Source organism: Ambystoma mexicanum, chromosome 6q, assembly GCF_040938575.1.
Source record: "Ambystoma mexicanum isolate Mex_15411 chromosome 6q, UKY_AmexF1_1, whole genome shotgun sequence".
Classification (NCBI taxonomy): domain Eukaryota; kingdom Metazoa; phylum Chordata; class Amphibia; order Caudata; family Ambystomatidae; genus Ambystoma; species Ambystoma mexicanum.
Genome location: NC_090937.1, coordinates 615200623 through 615221705, shown reverse-complemented (window position 1 = coordinate 615221705; position 21083 = coordinate 615200623). Strand labels below are relative to the sequence as shown.

Below are 21083 nucleotides of genomic sequence, written 5' to 3'. Positions count from 1 at the left end.
AGAACCACCATCCCGGCAGCGGGAACTTCGACAGGAAGGGATACATGAAAGGGCACAGAGGAGAGGTTTGCAGTTGGAGTGGATGTCTGCCTCAAGGCACCCCAGAGTTTCTGACCTCACAGGGGCCATATTGGCAAGTCAAAGAGTTAATTCAATTGTATATCTCTTCCAAATTACTCTCAATTGTTTGATATGCACTTATATGCTGCACTAATGTGACTATTTAGGGTATGTATATTCCTATGTGTCCATCGGATTACAGATACTCTATTGTACAGATACTCTATTGTTGGTTGCAGTTTTGCCAATCTTCAGTTCTTTTGTAATTTCCTCTAGTTGTCTAATAGTACAGATTAATTTTGCAATGGAATTATCTCTTAGAGGAGTATCAAATATAACGAGAGTTTTGGCCCTTGAAAAATGATGTCCTGAAGTAAAAAAACAATCAAGACATGCGTCTTTAACTCCTGATTTTAAAATTAACACGCCAGGTTTGTCCTCACTGGTTCGACCGTTTGACATTAGTAGCTCCTTTGTTGGCATAAAATGCAGCCATGCACGCTGCCTTCTTTTTTACCCTTTAGTTTTAGTAAGTTTACTACAGGAAGGCTGCTGTTCCATAGACGCTCATTTAGGCTGTCACCCTCAAGTCTACCACATCAGGCATTAAAATCCCCACCTATTAATAAAATAAGAGCTTCCCACACAATTTTGTACTTTCGGATTGCTCTTTCAATTGCGTTCATTATATTGAAGATATACAGGTTCTGTAGACAGGCCCTTAATAATCGCATTTTCTTTGATATTGGATTCATTTGTCCAATGGATTTTTGCTTTACGGGAGGCATCTGGTGTGAAGGCATAATGAAGTAATGTACAGAAAAAAGACTTACGTTCAAGCAAATAATAGTTATTAACTTAAATGTCAGGATGGTAGAAGGCCTAACTTGATCTATACGAAGACAAGATGTCCCTACATGAATAAAACTAAGGAAAGCCTGTGTAGGAGTCCAACTCAAAAGTCTGTCTGTGTCCAAAACCTCTGCTTTTCTCACAACTAAAACTAAACGGTGTATAGGGATGTCAGTAATCAAAGAAATGGTGATCAACACAAAATGCTGAGCTTCTTCCAGCTCCCAGTTCATATTCCCTTCCCCAAATTCAAAGCAATACAGTTCAACCAAAAGAGGTCATGAGACCTTTTCCCTAAGATGGTAGTTGTAGTTCATTAAGTCTCAGGGTTCCCTACCCCAAGAATTCATTGTTGCAACCAATAAATTATTTACTCTTTGAAAGTTCAACTTAACTCTGGGTCAACTTGGCCCTTCTTCTGGTTTGCATCACCAGCTCACTCATAGTGTTAATTCTTGGTAGATTGTGCAGCTTCTTTAGCTTTTTTAGTGTGGGGCTCACTGGTCTAGGTGTAGTTATCGGACAATACGGTTCACCCATCACAGGTCGTGCAACCAGGGCCTCTTGGTTCTTCAGCCCCCATAGGTTTCTCTGCATTTGCCCCTATTTGAAAGGGCATTCTCTCTTAGGTTCTCCTTGTTGGCCTCTTGGTTTTGTCACACTCCTTTTGTCAGTCGTTGGCCTATCCTCACTGCATTTATCACAAAGTCCTATTTGGTGGTGATTCTGTTCATGACCACCTTTGGTTGCACTCCTTCACATATATTCCTTTCCCCATATGTTGCTTTCATATGGGTATTCTCCTTTTAATCTGTATTGATTCTTGGTTTTGCTTATAAAGTTCATTAATGTTCACTATAGGTATAACATTTGTATTTTCAGCCAACTCGGTATTCAGTCTGCTTGATTTATCACTGTTGTAAGTTTTCATTCAGCTCAGCGTTCAATATACCTGTTGTAACGCTGGTTAAAACTTCCACTTAGTTCGGTATTCAATATATATAGTTTTAATGCTGGTTTTGACTTTCATTCTGTTCGATATTCAAAATGTGCAGTTTAGCACTATTTGGAAACTTCTATTCAGTTTTTTAGTCAATATATTTAGATTAGTGTTATTTGAAAAATTTGGTTCAGTTCGGTATTCAATATGCATCTCATTTCACTTTAAAGCGTTAATGCATATGGCGCTTCATTCATAGTAAGCAGTTCCGGTCGGAGTACCCCGATTTCAGAGTGTTTTTTCCCCAACACTCATTGGTCTGCAACGTGTTAGTCCGGCAGCTCTTGCTGCTCCTTTTGACTTCTCGGGTTGGCGCAATGACCTTAGCGAGCCATGCCTCCCTGTCGTTTTCACTTCTGCAGGCGCTGGTAGACAGCGTCCTCTTTCCTTGTTGCTTGTAAGCAGCTTCAGGTCCCACGACGGCTGCCTCCACATGGAAAGGGTCCCCTGGTTTCTCCTCTCCAGGCCTCCCTGCTGCTGCTCACTTTGCCTCCTCACTGGTTTCCCTTTATACACCTGCAGCCCCTTGGCAGGCTGCAGGTGAGGACTTCTAACTAGACTTGCCTGCCCCTGTTTAAGAGGACATGCCAGACCTTCATCATACTTTACAGGCACCTTCCTAGTGTCGGTACCTAATTGGTGAAAAGGTGTAGAGTTCATCACTCTAAGTCTCCTCTTCCTTGTGCCAGTACTTTCAGATGTTAAATGTGGGGAAATGAGGGTGAGGTGCTAAAATACAACATAAAGATTGGGGAAGGATCCGGTTGATCACAATTAGGGAAAGGGGGGTACCATGTCTCGCCCACGTGTACCCCACTCTGAATCTGTGAGGACCCTCCACCCAGGAGATTTCTCCCTCACTTCTCCACCCCCAGGGTCGGGATCCAAGGGCTACAGCCTTTCCCTGGCCACTTGAGAAGGGGAACCAGGGGGACTAGGAGTAAGAATACCCTCGGGCCTCTCACGCTGGAAAAGAGAAAAGTATAGAAATTACACGAAATAAAAACTTAAGTGGTGCAGTGCGTTGTGGTGCAAATATCTCGGAAATGGCCCGTCCTAGGGCATTGAAATATGTTTTTGGAGTTTTGTTCCTCGTGTCGAGACGCTTAAAATTAGCTTAATCTGGTTCTTCTTCAGCCGTATTGATGTTTCGCCGATTTCAGGCAACCGTCACGTGTGAAAGGGTTGAAATCCGGGTAAATGGGTGGGGTGTCCAAATGTCATGTAGCCAGTAATGCCAAGAGGGTCTTAGTGGGTAACTATGCCAAGGTTGGTGCAGATTGGTGGAATGGTGTGGAATTGCATTATATATATATATAGAGAGGAGAGATGTTCATGCCTAAATGAGGGGCATATACGTTAATCAGGAGTAAAGCTCCTGCAGAGTTCAAAGAAATGACAACTACCAAGATAGAATTGCAATCCTACATAGGAATTTCTGTGGTTAGAAAGGTGGAGTGGACACCAATAAGCGGGCCACCCAATGGGTCTACCAACAGTGCCGTTACAGTGGCAAGTTCGGTAAATAGCCTAACAACATCAATGCAGATGTTGTCCAGAAGCCAAGTTTCTTGTATAATTTCTAAGTGGGAGTAACTAAAGATTGCTATAAAAAAAATTATCCATGGCCTCTGGAATTCCATGTGCTGGTAGTTATGTCATTAAACTTGTTAGGGCCAAGAAATTATTTCTGTTTGCAGAAGACCAGGAAGCCATGACCAGTCCTGGCTTGTAGAATCCGCTTTTCTCACGACATTAACTTATCAATTTGTACCTTTCTGCCCTTGCTTGTACGTTACGTTACGTTATGTTATGTTATGTTAAGCCTATTTATAAAGCGCATGGTCACCCAAGGGTGGTATGGCCCTAGAGTTAGGGGATCCCAACCGAGAACCAACAAGAGTGTACTAAAATAGGAAGGTTTTAACTGCTTTTCTAAAAGCCATATAGTTAGAGATTTTTTTAATGGCCAGGGGGTGTCCATTCCACAGCTCAGCAGCTGCTATAGAAAAGGCACGTCCTCCAATCCGAGCATGCTTATAGACAGGGACCATCAACAGGTCAGCAGAGGTGGAACGCAATGTCCAACGAGGGAAATAGCTCGTGAATTTAGCCTGAATGTATTCTGCGCCTTGCTCATGCAGAGCACGGTGAACAATGCCTAGTGCTTTAACATTGATTCGTCGAGTTACCGGGAGCCAGGGCAGGGCTCGAAGAACAGGTGATAAATGGACTCCATATGGCGAGCCTATTGTGAGCAGCCAGATTTTGGAGTCATTGCAAATGTTGAATCAGGCCCTTAGGTTGTGCCAAGTAGAGGGAATTACAGTAGTCTAGCCATGAGGTCACCATGGCCGCCACGACAGGAGGACAAAGAGTTGGAAGGAATCATGGGAAGCACTTTTTTGAGTGTTTTAAGTGGAAAATGGCTGGCTTGACAGACAGCAGTAATGGACAAGGTTGCATATAGTATAACCCCTTTTTCACCGGGATGGGGAGGGGACCCAAAGAGACCGACCAAAAAGAAGACACCCAGAGTGTAGGGTCAGGGGGGCAACCCACCACCAGCACCTCAGTTTTGTCTCTGTTCGGTTTGAGCCAATTGTGATTCATCCACTCCCCCACAGCCGCCAGGCACCCGCGCAGGGACGACGGCATGTCAGCCTGATCAAGATCTAATCGAGTCAGGATCTGAGTATCGTCGGCATATGAGTAGCACCTGATGCCAAAGGAGCGGATGAGACATACAAGGGCCCAAATATAGATGTTAAAGAGAATCGGAGACAGGGAGGAGCCTTGCAGCACTCCACAGCTGAGATGACAGAGAGCAGAAAGATGCAGGTGCATTGAAAGAGTCTGGGTACGATCTGCCAGGAATGAAGTGAACCAGGCTAGTACCTGCCCAGATATTCCCATCTGGGCAAGACGGGACAGCAAGATGGGGTGGTCGACAGTGTTGAATGCCTTTGAAAGATCTAACAAAATTAGGGCACCCACTCCACCTGCGTCCACTAGCTTGGCTGTATCATCCTGGACGGCGACCAGAACACTTTCTGTGCCCCTACCGGGTCAGAATCCAGATTGAGCAGAATCCAGCAGACATGAAGATTTGAGAAATGTATAGAGTAAAGGTGACACCAGTGATTCTAATAGCTTAGAGAGAAAAGGGAGAAGAGAGATAGGATGGAAACTGGACAGAATGGCAGAGTCTAGAGAGGGCTTCTTCAGGAGAGCAATCACCCTGGCAGCCTTCGATTCTAGAGGCACTAGCCCAGACTGACGGGAGTTATTAATCGCTACCGTGATTTCTGTAAGAAGGACAAGGATCTGGGGTGATCTGTTTTATAACTGCTAGCGGAACAGCATCCGAAGGTGCGCATGATTTTATTTTTTGTACAAGGGACGTGTATCTGAAAATCGGATGGTAAACCATTTGTATTGCTATGCACATCCTTGGAGAAAGATTGTTTGGTTACATTAACACAATGAATGATGTAGTAGCTCATAGCCGAATTTCAAATAAAATGGGGAAAAAGTGAGACTATGCGAAGAATAGCAACGCACAATCGATTAGTTCTTTCCACCAGTTTCTACCAATTTCACATAATCGATGTCCTTTGTGGATAAAGTTTGTGGTGAAAATATTTTCTCTCAATAATGCCAATATGTGAAAATGGTTTAAGGATTTAAAATCTGTAGAGGCAAACATAACTGATACTTTAAATGATTTAGAGGCAGTACGTTTACAGCTATTGTTGGTCATCGTGGAAGAGGAAGAGTTATGGCGCTGTAGAAGACGTGCTGGTGCCTAGAGATATCAGGGCACCGTATGTGGAATCCCTCATCACACAAGCCCAAATCCCAGGTGAGGATGCCTGAAGTCAACATCAGACCAGATAAGAACTCCCGGGGTGGTTAAGGCTGGGCGGTCCTGAGGGTAGGAGGCGCAAATGACTTACGGAGAAGGGCATGCACCTTAACTGTTGGCCAAGTTCTGTTACTGTGCACTGTTAATTCGTAGATGGACAGTGTGGTGTTATAAAATCACAATTTTAAAAAAGTTTAAAAAAAAGATCTGCCGGTGGTTGGCTTATACTATTAAAGAGGGCATTTTATTGCTGGTCAGTCATTTGGACAGCAATTTGTTGTGGTTGGTTCTTTATTACATGCCCGTTATTAGACATTTTATCAAGAGGCACTATGATTTCATTTACAATCTCTCCTCTGGCCATCCATGTTTCTAAATGATGTTTTGGAGGGCTTTTAATTAGTCAGTCATCTAAGTTTGCCGTGCCTTGTTTTTTTCTCTTTCTCCAATTTTCTTTTTTTGTTATTAGGTGAAGATATATCTCCATGTCATGTGTATCAACACATTCATTTACTGTACAATTTTGTCCATGGCATTTGGACTTCTTAGAGGAGGAACACTTCTTTTTTTTTTTTAAACTGGCTAATTTCCATTTTTTCCTGTAGCACATTTCGTTGTAAGTCATTTATACTGGTACTTCAGAAGAGCATCAGACGTTAATGTTTGTTCGTTTTTGTCAAGCCTCTGATTAGTAGGGTTCACAATAGGAGAACAGGTTTCTATGATTAACATAGAAGCTTCTGTGGGGTAGAGAGCTGCAGTGCAGTCCTGTGGAGGCCTAATCAGGGGCACAGCGATCACATTATGAACACTTTCCAAAGAGATATTGTTGTTCTCCAGAATTGAAGTTAGTTTGAGCATTTTTATCATTGTCATTTACAATGCGAGTGGATGTCTTTTCAACAATTCTAGTTAAGAGCTTGCATTGTACTTGTTGTAAATCTTGTATTCATTGGAAAATTATGATTAAAGTAGTACTTATAGCCGAAGACATTGCAGTAGACCAAAAATTGCACGACAGGTAAATTTTCTGCGGCGTAGAAGTGGTGTTATTTATCACAGTGTTATCGATTCGCAAAAGAGCCGCCGTGCCACTCAAGTTCTCAAAAGTGCTTTCTGCTATATTGTCCTCCTGAATCATTACAGCCATTAGAGAGTTACTATTTTCCTCTGTGTCAGCAAACGGTCTAATTTTTCAGGCTGTAACAAAGGTTGAGTAGCAAGTTGATATGATCAGTGGCTGAGGAGGCAGGCTCAAGCAAATTGTTGGAATAAGTTTGCTTGTTTCAGGTGTTCTTTCAATATCGGTATTGAGGGAGGTGTAATAAGCTGTAATCTTCCTATGTGATTTGTTGAGCACAGCTAAGGCATAGGAAGTGCCTTCGGGCACTTGCTTCTTCGTTAACATTTTACTTCTCAGATTATATACCATACACTAAGAAAATAGAAAAAGCATTAACCAATGCTCTGTTAACACCAAGTTTTCACTTACTTAAAGATTCCGGTTGGATGGACACTTGTCTCTTCTTAGTACAGGTAACTCGCGGATAACTGTACTTGCACAGTACTCCGTGCCAGGAAACCCCTGTTAAAGGGGAAGGTGCCAAACCAAAGAGCGTCTGACTGGAAACAACTGTCATGGACAAAGCAAGCAGCTCCTGCTACAGATAACTGTACTCGCGCAGTCTTAGTGCTCCAGAAGTTCCCTTGTGTAAAAATAAAAGTCCAAAATCTTTTCTAATAAGTCTTATTTAAGTTTTACTTTTTTGTTTCGCAAATGTACTTAAGAAAAGTGTTCCATAAAGCCATATACATCAGTACATAGAAAATACAGTAAAACAAAGTAATATAAACACATAATAAAATGTATTATTATAAATAAAAAAGCAGAGTAAATGTAAAATATAGCAGTCAATATTTAATTTTTAAGATTAAACATACTCTTTATATACATTGTGTGGTGAACCAAAAGGAGGCCTCGGACTACATGTGGTCATGATTCACGAGTATTATTTAAATAAAAACCAAAACAAAAGTAAAACTAAGGGTGCTTGTCAAGCTGAAATAAAGTCTTCCGTCTGAATCCTAAGTAGCTAACTGCCCCTACCACTTTAGAAAAATACCTAACTCAAAAGAAAAGGGAGGCTTGTTCAATAGCCTCAATGTGGACGTCTGCTTTCCCAATTGTAGTTGACTTGTTCTCAAGTATTGTAGATTGTCTTCACAATGGTAGTAACAAATCCTTTGGGAAAATCAACAACTGTCTTCTGTTGGGGTTTCCCTCTCCTTTTGATAAGGAAATGGCTTCTTATTTTTAAATGTTCCAATCCCTCCAGGACAACTTACACAATACCCTCTTTCTTTCCCACCTTCATAGATTTAGGACTTCCCGAAAGCATGTTAGCTCTGTGGTAAAAAGTCTCATCTCAGAATATACAGTTTAGCTTAGGGTTCTTGCCCAATCGACTAACACTTTTCCCCGTGATTTATGCACTATGCTGCCTGTGTTATAGCATATTCTCCTTCCCTTTACTCTGTCTCAACATGGGACCTCTGTCTGTGCTTTTCTTGACACTCTTGGCGGTTACTTCAACTATGATATACAGTTTTCGTATCTTTTCTCACTCTTATTTAGTGAGGGCTGTTTGCCCGTCTCATTCTCTTAACTTGGCTTAGTTTGTCGGCTGTTCCAGCCTTGTATTACGTTGTTCGCATCCCTTCTCTCTATGGATTAGAGGGGCCGGGTGCCCGTTACATTCGCTTGGCTGTTCGCAATATTGGCACTATTCCAGCCTTTCAGTACAATGTTCGTATTGTTTTCTCTCTGGTTCAAAGGGGCAGTGTGCACATTACATTTGCTCTGGGTTTCGTACCTGCATTGGTTTCTGTGCTCTGGGAAACCCGCAGTCAAGTACCTCGCTCGCCTCCACAGGTCTGCAGCGTCTTTCCCCATCGTTTACCTTTTGTGGCGGGAAAGACACTTGTCAGTGGGAGCTCGGGCTCCTCTTTTTTCTTGGGTCTCGCTGTTGGTTGCTGGGTGCTAGGTCCACTACAGCTCTTCAGTGGTCACGCCACACGGGAAGACTGTTGTCTTTCTGTCCTCTGTCTCGCCTTGACCAGAGCCTCTTGCTCAGTTAAGGCACCTGCCGTCCTGCCTATAGCTAGCGGGTGTCTCGTTCTGCTCTTCACTGCTGGCTCCATGGCGCTACGTAGCTCTGCCCCTCCAGGATGTAGATGCTCCAGGGGTTCACATCTCTCTGCATAGCGCTTGCTGTCCTCCCACCGTGGGAGTTCCCTCTCCATTCACAAAATGCCCACATCTTATACACCTCATTAGAATGAATAAAATGATGTCCATCTTCCATGATTATGGTCCTGAGGCGAGGTTCACCATTACCTGAGGCCAATAGGGTCTTAGAAGGATCCTTGTGATTTATAGTTGTAACAGGGAATGCAATACTTTTTTCGGCATCCATATATGCAGAAAGGGTAATTTGGACTGGGAGTCTGGGATGGACTGGCCTACACGGAACTCTGGAGATTTCCCGATAGGCCTCTTTTGTGTGGTAACCTATTATATTTCTTCTATTGAAATTGGTAATTCATCAGTAAACAGAACCAAACTCATAGCCCCAGAGAATTGCTGCACATTCATGGCGATACCAGACATAGGCGGCTTTGCCCCTCAAACAAAGAGCAAGTCGCACCCATGTGTCTACAGGAAACAAAAATGTCTTGCCTCCTATCGTTACCCTGACACTCGGTTCCTCTTGGGGTTCCTGTATCACTGATGGTACTGAACACATTAAGTCACTCTATGGGTTTTCCTACTGTGGATATAAATTCATCCCTGTATCCATAAAAGGATTCCCTCCCACTACTGTCATACTCCCTATCCTGAGTGTGGGTGTTTTTGCGGGGCTCCTGTATTCACCTTTCAATGTGGCATCATCGCCTGTTGCTTTGGAGCATACTGCTGTGCCTTTACTTGTTGTGTTTGCATAGGCACTTGCTGTAATTGCCCTTGTGGCGACTGTGGTTGCAGCGGAATCTGCTGCGTTTGCTGTATTTGCTGCGCACGTGTCTGATACTGTGTGTGATCTTGGGCATAATACTCTGGTGGTTCTGTATTATAGCGTGGAACGTAGCCTGCCCCACCCCCCTCTTGGAGCTTGCCATTTCTGCTGCAAGCCCACTCTACCTCTACACATGCTGCCATATGTCCTATCTCCCCACAAATCCAGCACAATTTTCTCGTCGGAAAAGGGTTGGGCTTGCTGGAAATCTGTAGTATGGCTCCACTTTGAAAATTATTTCCTGGTCCTCTTTTTTTTCCCCAGTCCACCCCTGATGGGAGTCCTTGTCCCCAAGAGGGGAGTCACTCTCATTGAGGTCCTACTTGCCCAGAACCCTAAGCATGGTGTTGCGTGGCGGGCACTTATGTCTAGCCTCATAGGCGGTGGCTCCCCTCTGGGAGAAGGGACGAATTGTCCAGATTCGTCACAATTGTTTCCAAGTTTAAACGATGCTCGTAAAAAGGAGAGCAGGGATCAAGCAATTAATGGTGCATCATATTTCAGCAAGTAGTAAAGTGCGGGTAAACATCGTATAATATTAATCAGTCTGAGAACAGGCAATAAAAATCGTTTACTTGGTTCCCTATAAAGTGGGCAAATAAAAACATGAATGAGGCAATTCCTCTTTTTCAGTAGTGCAAAATAAGCAATAAATATTACTCTCATTGTTCCATTGGCAGTAACTCCAAACCAAAGTAAAATTAAAACTCGCTCTTGTAATCAGAATGCTGTTCCGTTTACATTTGGACCATAATAAATAGTCAGGAATTTGTCCAGATGAAAAAAGTATGTATTCTATTGGAAGATTTGCCCAATTCTTTTTCCTCTTTGGTAATTATACTGCTGCCAATTAAATGACCATAATGTTTTTAATTTCTTGTGTAGCAATAGCAGAAGGGTCCCGAAATCTGCATTCATTTTGGTTAAGAAGGATTTGACATGGAAAAGTCATGGTTTCAAATAATTACGCTCAGAACTTAAACTTTTAGTCAGTCTAAGGAGACTAGGTTCTAGCGGTAAAGCATCTACTAAAAAACGCATAACTCCATGCGGGCTGCTTAATTAGGTGCTCATTGAGGAAGACCCAACATATTATTTCAAGATTTTTTTCCAGGGTACATAATGGAGCAGTGTTTGCAAATCCCCACATTCCAGCATCATATCTAGACACTGCTTATGTTTTAACATTATAAATTTGCAATAGCATATCAATAGGTTGGTCTTTTTGTATTTTTACAAATTGTGCAATACTGCCTAGGGACTGCTTCATTCTAGCACCTGATTTTTCGATGTGTTTATCATCTTTAAAGTTTGCTGAAAAGGTGAAACCCAGGTAGTCCTAAGATTGCACCATCGATAGTTTCCTCCCTAATGCCCTAAAAGAGGTATTTTTATAGTTACTATGTGCCCCTTATAGGTAGCAAATCATTTTGGCTGATTTTTCTACATTTAAGGTTAAATCAAGCTTTTGCATGAACTCTATATACACGTTGATCAGGCGTTGTAAAGACATGGGCGTCCTTGCCAATAAAACAAAGTATCATCTGCATATGCAAGGACTGATCTAGATTTTGAGCCAACATGAAGGACGTGAATCATTCATGTGCTCAGAGTATCAGATAAACCATTGATACACAAAAAAAAAAGTAAGTGAGCTAAAACACATCCCTGCCACGCACTTCTTTTTCACAGGAAACCAGGGAGTGCAATGTCCATTGCTCCTCGTGCGGACACACGCTTCATTGGGCCTCATTATGAGGTAGGTGGTAAGGGATTACCGGCACCGATAAGGACGCCGGTGCCGGTAATCACTTACCACCCTATTCCGAGGTCCCTTAGCGGGTCCCTTCTTTAGCGCCTGGTTTTACCAGGCGTTATGGAAGGGACCTGTTAAGGGACTTCAGAGCTACTAACGGTACCGCAAATTGCGGTACCGTTATTAGCTCCATCCCCATTCCCATTGAGCCCTATGGGGCCTCGAATGGGAATGAGGAATGGTTCCAGGAATGGGGACTTACCGGGTCCTCCAAGGTTGGAATGACCCGGTAAGTCCCTATTTTGGGAACCCGGACCCGGAATGCAGTAAGGGGGTAGCCTGTAGCCATGGTGCTAACAGCACCATGGCTACCTCGTAATGAGGCCCATTGTCATGGTGTAATTTGCCCAAGAGAGATATTAACTCCAATGGGCAATTCATGCTTTTCAGCAACTGCCATATCTTCGATCTATTTACATGATCCAAGGCAGTGCTGAGGTCCGTGAATGTAAGATAGATCTTTTCATTTTTCAAATGTACAGAATTTGATGCAATGAGATATATATTTAAAATCTGTTCACTAGTTCCCAGACTTTTTCTAAAACCAAATAGAATTTCACTTAGATTATGATCTTTGTTGCACCATTCCTGAATGTGTGCCAAAACTCTTCTCCCAAAAATGTTGAATTGGGCATTGAGCAAAGATATAGGTCTATATCCAGATGGTGATCCTCTGTTGCCTGGTTTTTAAAAATCAGGTAAAAAATGGCTTCACACCAAAGGTTAAGAAAAGTGCTTTCTGCCATCCTGTGATTAAACATGGTTAAAAGAAAAGGTGCCCAAAATTCATGTAGTGATTTAAAAATCTATGCAGGTATAGCATCAGGGCCAGGACTCCTCACGGCAGTCCGTTTTCGTAAAGCAAAAAGTACGTCTGAGTGATTACATTTAGTAGAAAGCTCTTTATTCAATAACTCAATTGTTTCTATTTTATTTTCATCCGGATCAGCGTTTCCATAAAGGACTGAGAAATGGTTAACCCACGCAGAATCAGGTGCATTAGAGGATAGGTGGTATTGCTCTCTTAAAAATTGGTCCTTACTGGGGGCGCTGTTGCGCGGAAAACAAGATGGCCGCTTAAGCGTCTCGCTCCGGACTGGCAGAGCGATTGATCCTGCTTAGCACCGCCCGACGCTGCCTGTGACCCTCCTGGACTGCATCCGATCCTCCGTGAGCCTCGCTGCCGCGGATGTGTGAGGTCTGGAGCCTCTGCGTGCCCCGAGGACGGGGCTGTGCCTCCTTTCCTTGACGGCGGCTTGGACCTCCCGCTCTCCCCGCCCCGTGGCTCCGGTGGCGTCGGCTCTCCTGCTCACCTGGGGCCGCGGCGCTGCGGGCCGCCTTGGGGGAGGGGCGCCCGCCCGGCGAGGCGCGCCGGACCTTCGCGGCCGGCCGGGCCTCTCTCCGCTCCTCCACGCGTCCCGACCCGGGTCGTCGGTGACTGCTGGCCCCTCCATCACATCCGGCGAGCCCCGCCGGCGCCGGCCAGCTTCGGGCCCTCGAGCCACATCCCGAGGCGCCCCGACGACACCGGAGTGCTTGGAAGGTAGGGGGTGTGTGGGGGGGGGTGCGCTTGTCTGCTGAGACCCCGGACCGGACACTCGCTCTCTCTCCTGTTCCGCGAGTGGTCCCCCTGCACTCGGGCCGGCGCCACCGCTGGGCCTGATGCGGCGCTGACCCCCCTCGCCCCTGCCTGGGTCCTGCCTGCCTGCTGACACTGCCGACCCCACACTCTTCACGGCTTCTTACCCTGTGGTTGTCTGCGCCCTGGAGCTACAGAGCCGGGGAACACACAACACTATTACCCCCACGGGCTCAACTGAAGCACCGCACCTGCCACTGTGACTCATCGCCTGGTTACGCTTGGTTCTACACGGGCGGCCCTCCAGCCCCCCTTCCTGCTGGATCCCCCTCGCCACCAGTCTCAGCGACATCTGCCCGCCAGCCTCCGAGGGGTCATAGCCTTGTCTACTCCTCACCTCCCGGTCTTTTGGGGGGCCCACTAGTTGCCCCATGCCTGCACTGACCCTGTATATGCATCGGTCCCGGCGATCTGGAGAGCGGCCCCCGCACTAATATCGAGTCCCCATATCTCCCCCTTCCTTTTCCTCGTCCTCCGATTCTGCCAGGATGACCAAAGGGGGCGCGAGGAAGCAGAGCTCCATCAATATGAGGGCTGCAGTGAGATCACCTGGGGAGGCTGCTGAGCAGGCCTCTACTGCCCCGCCCGACGCAGCCCCGGAGCCCCAGAATATGATGGACTTTATTTGGGAGGGTTTCACTGCTCTTCACTCCAAACTAGACGACATGAACGGCACCATATCTTCTATTAAGGCCCACATTGAGAGGACGGACAGTCGTGTATCGGAAGTTGAGACGCGGGTCGGCTCCACTGAAGATGCGCTGGGGGCCCTACGTACCGAGGTTGCCGCTCTTTCCAACCGTGTCCTCGAGGTGGAAAAGAAAAATGAATTTTTTGGAATCCCGCTCGAGGCGCAACAATCTCCGCATTATGAAATCCATGAGCCAATGGAGGACTTTGTTCAGCGTACACTTCTGTCGCTCCTCGACGAGCCCGAGCTTTCTCCACACTTCGCAATTGAGCGGGCACACCGCGCTCTGGTGGCTAAACCTAGGCCCAGCGCCCCACCTCGGCCCATCATAGCTCGTGTGCTCAACTACCGCGACCGTGACGCCCTCCTCAGGGCTGCAAGACTCAAAGGCGAGCTATTGCTGGGTGGCGCAAGGATTCATCTTTACCCGGACTTCTCAACGGCCGTCCAGCGGGAACGCAAGACTTTCCAGGCGGTGAAACGCAGGCTACGAGACCACTCAATCAAATATGCTATGCTCTATCCCGCCAAGCTCCGCATAGAGCATGCCAACCAGGTGCTGTTCTTCACGATTCCAGAGGAGGCCTCCAAGTTCATTGATGAACACTTCCCTGGCTGATCCTTCTCCTCTGACCTCGGTTCAGCAGGTATCCTAGGTTCCCGACAGGGGGCGTCTGGACCCTTCCGCCCTCCCGTACCGGGGCCACGCTGATCCTTCATCCCGTAGCCTGCTTATTCAGTTCAACTTACAGGGTCCGCCCGGATCGCCATGTGCAAGCACTTTGTCCAATCTACATGTGACTTCTACTGTGGGCATCTTATGTTCTACTTGCTCTGCCGCAACCCGGAGCGATACGGCCAGTTAGGCCTACAGGCCCCCAGGCGCTGATGCCGCTGTTTTGGTTTTGTCTGCAAGGGGATGGGCTTGTCATCCCTCTGTTTGGGGGGGGGTGTGGATGGGGGTGGGTCATGTTGGGGTTTTTGTTATTGAAAAGTTGGCGCTGGCAGCGAAGGCGGACTGTGCTGAGGCACTCTGGAACTGTTGTCGTAGGACCGTGAATCGGACCCTTTGGTCACTGACATTCCTCTCATCCCAAACGCCTCCATACTGTGATTGAGAGTGCCCTGACCTTTATGAGCTGGAACGTATGGGGACTGGGTAATTATAGAAAGATGAGGCAGCTTCAGTTGCAGGCCGAGCGCCATGGATCCAAGATTCTCTTTTTACAAGAGACTCATGCCCGTTCTGTACAATGCATGCGCTTCGCCAAATCCTGGGGCCCCCATAGGTTTTTCACCGACTACTCCACTCAAAGCCGGGGAGTCATGACCCTTATTCACAAGAGCCTCCATTTCAACCTCATCTCCTCGACAATCGACCCCCAAGGTAGATACGTATTGCTCCACGCCATGCTACACCATAAGGAAGTGGTTCTTCTGAACATCTATGGCCCTAACCTGGATGACCCGGATTTTTATGTGCAGGTCACCTCCCTTCTCGATGGCTTTCCCCTTGTACCAATCCTTTGTGGTGGGGACTTCAACACGATCTTTGATGTAGCTCTCGATAGATCAGGCTCCAGGCCCCGTCACCTCTCCAGGGCGGCTTACGCTTCGCTGTCTTCCCTTCCCCGTCTGGCCATGGTGGATGCATGGAGATTCTTTTATCCGGATTCTCGCATCTACTCCTTCTACTCCTCTGTTTATGATTCCTATTCTCGCATCGACAGGTGGGTGATCTCTAACGAATTGGTTAAGAGTGTAACACAATTAATGATCCTTCCCAGAACCCTGTCTGATCACTCTCCTGTTACCGTCACCGTCGATTGGGGCCCCGATCCCGCCGGCATCCGATACTGGAAATTGAAACCCCTCTCCTTACTAGACCCGGAGTTCTGCTCCGAGCTCGAGTTGTCGATCGAGGAGTTCTTCGAGACCAACACGGGCTCGGTAACGTCTCAGGCCACTTTATGGGAGTCCTTCAAGGTTTATATCAGAGGGATTGCGCTGCCCATGGAGAATGGGGTCCTTAAGTCGATCCGTAGAGACCTTGCCCTCAGCGAATCTAGACTCTCGACCCTGGAAGCTACATGCTCACTTCACTCTACCCCGGGCAAACTGGCTGACATCGGGATGGAATTGGACAAGTTCCGTTCCCTTGCGGACCGTGAGCAGAGGTTCCTTGATAGCCCTGGCATGGCGAGGAGGTATGGGGAGGGGGAGCGCCCCGGCCGCTTTCTGGCTCGATTGATCCGACATGAGACGGGGTCCCCACACATCCTCTGGGTTGAGAGGCCTGATGGCTCTATGGCTGTCTCTTCACAGGATGTCAACAAGGAATTTTTCACATTCTACGAATCCCTATACTCCAACACTGATGAGGTATCGGTGGCGGAGATCGACTCCTTTCTCGATGCCCTTCCTCTGTCAACTTTGTCTGCGGAGACCGCGGGTTCCCTCGACTCCCCTCTCACGCGGGAGGAGCTGTCGGACGCTATTGATTCCCTATCTTCGGGCCGTGCCCCTGGCTCGGACGGCATCCCAGTCGAGTTCTACAAACATTTCAAATCCCAACTGCTCCCTCGTTTGCTGGCTCTTTGGGAGGAATCCGTGGAGGCCGGGGTACTCCCCCCTTCTCTCCGCGAGGCCACAATCACAGTACTACTTAAATCCGGTAAACCCCCTTCGCAGTGTGGGTCGTATCGCCCGCTCTCACTCATAAACTGTGATGTCAAGATATTCGCAAAGGCTTTGGCTCTCCGGCTGGCTCCCCTCTTGCCATCTATTATCCACCTCGACCAGGCTGGTTTTATCCCGGGTCGCTCTACCTCCCTGAACCTGAGACGCCTATTCAACATTATTGACAGAATCAGCCCCGAGACGCACGCAGTGGCTGCTACCCTTGACATGCAAAAGGCGTTCGACTCGGTTTCATGGAGGTATCTGTGGCGGGTCCTCGAGGGTTGCAAATTCGGCCCCTCTTTTCTCTCCTGGGTCAGACTGCTTTACTCCGATCCGGTTGCCAGGGTCCGCACTGGCGACCGTTACTCCCCCCTTTTTAAGATCGCCAGGGGGACGAGACAGGGGTGCCCCTTCTCTCCCCTGGTCTTTGCTATAGCAATCGAGCCTTTCGCCGACATGCTCCGCCAACTCCACGCTCACAGGGGCCTCCGCTCCGCGGGACAGACGGACATAGTGTCCCTTTACGCGGATGACGCGTTGTTGTTTGTGCGCTCTCCTTCCACCAATTTACCTCTGATACTGGAGGACATTATTCGGTTCGGTCGAGTCTCGGGCCTTAAAGTGAATTGCTCGAAATCCACTCTTTTCCCGCTCACGGAATGCACTCCTCCTCCCCCCGACACCCTCGGTTTCACATGGGCCCAATCCACATTTGCCTACTTGGGGACGGTGGTGACTCGCCAGCGTGAGCTGACCTTCCATGAAAATTACCAGAAGTATCTCACACACTTGACAGCTAAGATCCAGGTCTGGGATAAACTCCCGATTTCTCTGGCTGGCAGGATAGGTCTGTTTAAAATGGTGGTGTTGCCTCAGTTGCTCTACAGGTTCGCTAACATACCCTTGTGGCCTGGGGTGGGCTTTTTTCGCGACTTGACTCGCACCGTGAACTCCTTTCTTTGGCACTCGGGTGCGGTTCGCCTTAAAATGGAGACCCTTTCCACTCCGATGTCTAACGGGGGCTTCGGTGCCCCTGACTTTCTTAAATACTGGCTGGTGTCCCAAATCCAATATACCTCTCACTGGTTTAATACTACGGATCCCCCCCCGCACGTCCGACTTGAGAGGCTTGCGGTGGTTGACCGGGACATCCGCTCCTTGGTGTTGCAACCCGCTTCCCTGGTACAGGACTCACAGAGCCCGGTCGCCTGCACGGCCGTTGCACTGGCGAAAATGTGGAAGCTGACGGGGACGGCCTATGCCTTCCACGTTAATCTCCCCCTTTGGAATTTTCTCCCTGGGGTCCCGCGGGTTCCACTGGGCACGGTTCGCCGATGGGCGGACGCGGGCTTCGAGCTGTTACGCGACGTGTTTGACCAAGGTATATTCGTTGAGTGGCCCAACCTCCCCTTGCCATTAAGAAGGGACCGGAGTGTATGGCTTCAATACGCATCCCTTCGTAGGACCCTTAAGCGTCATTACCAAACGTTCCCTGCATTGCCACCAGATGACCCTTCCATTGAGGAGCTCTCCTCCCCCGGCCCCACGAGGGGTAAGATCTCTAGGTTATTTACCATGCTACAATCCAGATCGGTCCCAGACTTCGCTAAACTGAAAAGCGCTTGGGAGGCAGACCTCGGTGTTGAGATATCGGATGATCGCTGGACACACTTATGCGAACGCACACATCGTGTTTCCTTCAACTCCCGGTTTAAACTTATTCAATTCAAAGTGCTGCACAGGTTTCACCACACCCCGATCAGACTACATCGTATGTCCGGTGATCACCCTGCCAGCTGCCCCAGATGCGGCCAGGATGATGCCGACTACATCCACATGATCTGGTCCTGCCCCCGCCTCTCACAATTTTGGGAGGCTGTTTGTTCGACGGTATCCGCTGTGATTGACCACCCCATTGCTCTCTCCCCGGTGGTATGCCTCTTTCATGACCTCCCAGGCCTCCCCCGTGATTCCAAGAAACTAGCTGGTCTCTGCCTGCTTCTCGCGGTGCGCTCCATCCTGCTCTGTTGGCTTCGCCCCTCACCTCCCACACACGCCCAATGGCTGAGAGCGGTCACGTGGGCCTCTGATTCCGAGGAAGCCTGGTCCCACCTACAACCCACCCACTCCAGACCTAGAAACATCTGGCTCAGGTTCCGCTCCTACATGTCTGACCTTGTTGAGACACCGGATACCTCCTCCCCTCCCGTTCCCCCCCGCCAGCTTGGGTCCTCACCCCTGTCATAGGTTCCTGTTGTCCTTTTTACGATGTGACTGTGTTTTGTTCTTTGATTGTTTCACCATGTGTAGTAGCCTCTGCGCACCTACGCTAAGTACGCTGTTTTTTACACTGTAACTGCCTGACGCTGTTCGCCTGTGTTTTGCTGCCACGCTTATAACAAAAAGAAGTTTAAAAAAAAAAAAAAAAAATTGGTCCTTTATTTACAAGGTCCCAAAAGGTTATACAATTAGTTTTGCTTGCAGCTTGTAAAAGTTCATCCCATGCTTTTCCTTCAAGTTCAAATGTACGATTCCTGATTGCCTCTGACAATAACGTCAGCCTTCAGTTCTTAGTAAGGTTGTTTTGGCCTGTTTACAATCGCTATTGAACCATCCCACAGGCTGTGACTTTTTCTCGATAGTTCTGGAAGTAGTTCAGAATATGCAGCTTAGGTAAGTAATGTCCAAATGATAGGACCAACAGAAAAGTCTCAATCCTAATTTTAAAGAGTATTTGGCCTCCGGGGTACCCTAAGTTAAAAAACAAATGCTCCAATGTTTGGCCAAAACACGTGTACAATAATCCTAAACTATAAATGTCTAACCCTATGGTAATTGGAACCTAAACAAACAGCTTTTCCTGGAATCTTCAGGAGTTACTTACAGTCCAGAGGTTCCCTCAGTTTCTCAGTTTTCCCCTCATGTCACAGGACCCTCTCCCAGATATTCAGTACCACAATTTATCTTCTTTGGCCACTCGGGGGCCTTACACTATTCACTGTTGGGCTTCTCTCCGCGCTTGGATCGTCAAGCTTCTCAGGCGGTCTTTACTACATCTTGGGTTTCTCCATTTTCTCATCAAGTCTTGCCGAGACCTTGTGAATCTTGAGCCTCAATCACCAGGAGGGACCTGTTGAAAACACTAGAAACATAACAGGTCCGCCCTGGACCTAAGGTTTCAGGATTCGTGATGGGTACCTCCTTGACCTTGGCTTTCTAGCAGTCACAGGTGGAAAACCTTTGGTCTCTGACATTCTAATTCCTCCCAGGAACTTAATAGGATATGTAGGACCCTACTTGTCTGCCTTCCGCTTCCAGGGCTTGGCAGCTCTCAACCTCACATGCTTCTCAGGCTTGCACTGCCTACTTCCTGTCAGCAGTCCTTCCAGTCTTCTCTCTCCAGCCTGCCTTCCCTTGTATCAAGGGAGCATCAGAATATATGTCTGCTTCCACAGGCTCCAAAAAATTGAATGAATGTTCACAGCTGCTTTTATACCCATGGGGCTATGCAATGTTTTCTAAGACTGACTCATTTGTTCTTCACCCTGAGCTCTTTTATTCTCTCCTGAGATTGGTGGTCATTCCTCTAGTTTGAGTTTATTTGATTATTGGTTGCAGACAGTGATTGTTTCATGGGACAATTGCTTCTATTAGGGGTTGATTGGAATCAACATATTTTTTAAGTGCCTGCGTCCCCAGTTTGTGGTTGGTGACTCTATAGCATTGCAGGGTATAGGGGCTGTGGGGGGAGGGAGGGGCGTGGCTGAGTTTGTTGATTCAAATGGCACACACTTTGTTCTCATATGAGGTGTTCTGGGAACTGAAATCCTTCAGTTGAGTTACAGGCTTTAGTACCTGGAAAGAAAGTCACAGGCTCTCTCTGGAGCCCCTGCTGCATGTGGATGATGCAAGCACACCTCTTGTCCCAGTTAATGGGCTGCTAGGTAATCTAGTCTGCTGTTGCTCCTGCAACCCTCGGTATGTTCTGGCCCCTCTCTTACTCTGGATCCCTGTCCGGCATTTTGCTTTTCAATGTTCTTCCCATGAGCCATACTCCCGCACATCCGGCTCTCCTACAAACTGGTGTCTCTAATCACACTAGATGGCTTGCTGAAGCGCTAGCTGCTTACTCCACCTTTCTCAATTTTCACTACTTCACTCATTAGGATTGGCCCTACAGATGTGGGCTGAGGCACCTGCGGGATCCCCACATACCTCAGCAAGGGCCTGCATCATAGAGTGGGTTTTGATCCCCTGTCTCCAGCGTGACCCCAGACCCATCTCGTATTCTCCATCAAGAGACTTCATCACAGGTCACACATCGATTTGCGGCTGGAAAAATCTATCTGACTGAGTTTGGTGTCTAAACTTAAACTTGTACTTAAATTATCTTCTAATT

The 21083-nt window shown here is 47.3% G+C and overlaps 1 protein-coding gene across 3 annotated transcripts in view; it reads left to right on the top strand.

The window, feature by feature from the left end:
- Nucleotides 1-21083, top strand: part of INTU (inturned planar cell polarity protein) — a 1700152-nt gene that overhangs the window by 948656 nt on the left and 730413 nt on the right. The gene's annotated exons all lie outside the window — the stretch shown is intronic.